The following is a 3,374-nucleotide window of genomic DNA, read 5'->3' on the forward strand; positions in this document are numbered from 1 at the left end:
CCTTCCTCCTGTGGTATCTCCCTCCCCCATCCCCCTTCCTCCTGTGGGATTTCCCTCCCCCGTCCCCCTTCCTCCAGTGGTATCTCCCTCCCCCGTCCCCCTTCCTCCTGTGGTATCTCCCTCCCCCGTCCCCCTTCCTCCTGTGGTATCTCCCTCCCCCGTCCCCCTTCCTCCTGTGGTATCTCCCTCCCCCGTCCCCCTTCCTCCTGTGGTATCTCCCTCCCCCGTCCCCCTTCCTCCTGTGGTATCTCCCTCCACCGTCCCCCTTCCTCCTGTGGGATCCCCCTCCCCCGTCCCCCTTCCTCCTGTGGGATCTCCCTCCCCCATCCCCCTTCCTCCTGTGGGATCTCCATCCCCCGTCCCTCTTCCTCCTGTGCTATCTCTCTCCCTCATCCCCCTCCTCTACTGGGATCTCTCTTCCACATCCGCTTCCTTCTGTGTCTTTCCATCCTTTACCTTCGGTGATGTCTCTTCCTCCATCTCCCATCGACATTTCCCGATTCTCAAATCTTCCTCACTGTTTGACTTCTCCCCTTCACACCTGCCCTTTCCGACTGTCTCACGTCAGGAACACTTTTCTATCCATCAGGGAATGAGAGAGAATATGTGGAGTTTACAGGGTCACACCGACAGACGAAATTACTGACATTCGGTGAATTCATTGGAGCTGGGCAGTGAGGGACATTGACAGTGATGGGATCTACGATCAGTGAATTACTGAAGGGTTTAATGTTCCCTGAAATATCCGGGTGAGAGAAATGCCCTCAGACGGACGATTTTAATCACAATGTTCATCAATTTGTCTGTTTCTGTTTAGACTGAGTTATAATGAACTGGGAGATTCAGGAGTGAAACTGGTGTCTGCGGCTCTGAGGAACCCGGAGTGTAAAATACAGAGACTGTGGTAAGTACCAGACTGTGGGAGATTGTGTTTACAGTCACTGGGTGTCTGACACTGAACATTAATGTGATCAGTAATTGTGTTACTGATAAACACTGGGGATTTGTACCGTCTCCTGTCTCTCTGTGTCCTTCACCCTCACTCTCTCTCATCTCCAGGCTGATCCGTGTCGGTCTCACAGATTCTGGTGCCGAGGATCTTGTCTCCGCTCTCAGTACAAACCCATCACTGACGGGGCTGAACCTGGGATCAAACTCTCTGACAGACCGATCTGTCCCCGCTCTCCGCCGCCTCATACTGACCCTCCCGAGTCTGGAGCGGATCTGGTGAGTGTTTGTGTTAATGTTCAATGTGATAAAATATCAGCGGATCCGCGGGTTTTCTGGTGATATTTGTCTGTGAGTGTTGTTGAAACATTAACGCCGGTCCCCTGTTACTGACACTGTTGTGTGATCTGTTTATTTCATCTTTATTCTCCCATCTGTTTCAGGCTGGCGGGGAATCGGTTCAGTGAGACCGGGAGGAAGGAACTGAGATCTCTACAGGAACCCAGACCCGGACTGATGGTGGTTCTGTGAACATCTGAATGTGGGGAATCGGTTCAGTGAGACCGGGATGAAGGAACTGAGATCTCTACAGGAACCCAGACCCGGACTGATGGTGGATCTGTGAACATCTGAATGTGGGGAATCGGTTCAGTGAGACCGGGATGAAGGAACTGAGATCTCTACAGGAACCCAGACCCGGACTGAGAGTGTGGATCTGAACATCTGAATGTGGGGAATCGGTTCAGTGAGACCGGGATGAAGGAACTGAGATCTCTACAGGAACCCAGACCCGGACTGATGGTGGATCTGTGGACATTTGGCCTTTAACCTTGATCTTACCTGGAACCCAGACCCGGACTGATGGTGGATCTGAATGTGTGAACATCCCCGCCCGCGGGATGGGGACATTTGGCCGACTCCCCGCCCTCCCCTTTAACTCCCGCCCTTACCTTTAACGGCCGCGCGCCGGGGCTGATTCCCAACGGTTTTAACGGAACCGGCTCGGGCCTCGCGCTGTGTGCGTCGCTCGCAGCGGTCCCGCAGTGACGTGTTTCCGCCTGTTGTCCGGCGGGGCAGCTTCCGCCGGAAGTGCGTGTTGGAGACTCCCCACGTGACTCCCCGGGGAATTACCCGGACAGGAAGAGCCCGGGGTCCTGGGCTCAGTCTGGGACACCGGTGTCCCGGGGTGGGGGGATGGTCCCGGGAGAGAATCCTTTTGCCCCCTTTGCTGAGGACGGTGCATTCGGCAGCCTGGCCGATATAATGATGTTAAATGGACAAATCCCTCGGCAGTGACCCTGGATCTGCAGCGATCCCGGTCACGGCCCTGAAGTGTGATTTTATAATCAGTTTTATAATTTTATAATCAGTTCCCCGATGCAGAGTGACGGTGAGAAACGGGACTGATTATTCAACCGGTCACTCCTTGTCGCCGGTCAGTTAATTGTGTGTGACTGTGAGCAGATCATTTATTCCTGCACCTTAGCAGCTCACACATTGTTTCATTGATATTTCTCATAAAAAATCAATAAACCACTATCTTCCTGTCTTGTGTCTGACTCGAGATTAATTTGAGGTTTCTGTTCCATCACACACTCCCGGGGTCAGACACAGAGTGAATCTCCCTCCTCACCATCCCATCACACACTCCTGGGTTCAGACACGGAGTGAAACTAAGGTTGATGATACTAAGGTAGGAGGTGTTGTGGATAATGAGGTGGATTTTCAAAGCTTGCAGGGAGATTTATGCCAGTTAGAAGAATGGGCTGAACGTTGGCAGATGGAGTTTAATGCTGAGAAGTGTGAGGTTCTAAATTTTGGCAGGAATAATCCAAGTACAACATACAGAGTAAATGGTAGGGCATTGAGGAATGCAGAGGAACAGAGAGATCTAGGAATAACTGTGCATAGTTCCCTGAAAGTGGAGTCTCATGGAGATAGGGTGGTGAAGATGGCTTTTGGAACGCTGGCCTTTATAAATCAAAGAATTGAGTACAGAAGATGCGTGTAATGCTAAAGTTGTACAAGGCATTGGTAAGGCCAAATTTGGAATATTGTGTGCTGTTCTGGTCACCGAATTATAGGAAAGATATCAATAAATTAAAGAGAGTGCAGAGACGATTTACAAGGATGTTACGTGGGTTTCAGCACTTACGTAACAAAGAAAGGTTGAACAAGTTAGGTCTCTATTCATTGGAACGTAGAATGCAGAGGTGGGATTTGATCGAGGTATTTAAAATTTTCAGAGGGATAGATCGAGTTGACGTGAACAGGCTGTTTCCATTGAGAGTAGGGGAGATTCAAACTAGAGGACATGATTTGAGAGTTAGGGGGCAGAAGGTTAAGGGAAACACGAGGTGGTATTTCTTTACTCAAAGAGTGATAGCTGTGTGGAATGAGCTTCCTGTAGAAGTAGTAGAAGCCAG

At 50.7% G+C, this 3,374-nt stretch overlaps 1 long non-coding RNA gene across 1 annotated transcript; it reads left to right on the top strand.

Moving 5' to 3' along the window:
- Nucleotides 1–592: 592 nt before the first annotated feature.
- Nucleotides 593–2,495, top strand: LOC132387769 (uncharacterized). The gene is made up of 2 exons (XR_009510007.1): nucleotides 593–904; nucleotides 1,060–2,495. It is a non-coding gene; the product is annotated as an uncharacterized LOC132387769 (long non-coding RNA).
- The last annotated feature ends 879 nt before the right edge of the window (nucleotides 2,496–3,374 follow it).

This window comes from Hypanus sabinus, unplaced genomic scaffold, assembly GCF_030144855.1.
Source record: "Hypanus sabinus isolate sHypSab1 unplaced genomic scaffold, sHypSab1.hap1 scaffold_2199, whole genome shotgun sequence".
Classification (NCBI taxonomy): Eukaryota; Metazoa; Chordata; class Chondrichthyes; order Myliobatiformes; family Dasyatidae; genus Hypanus; species Hypanus sabinus.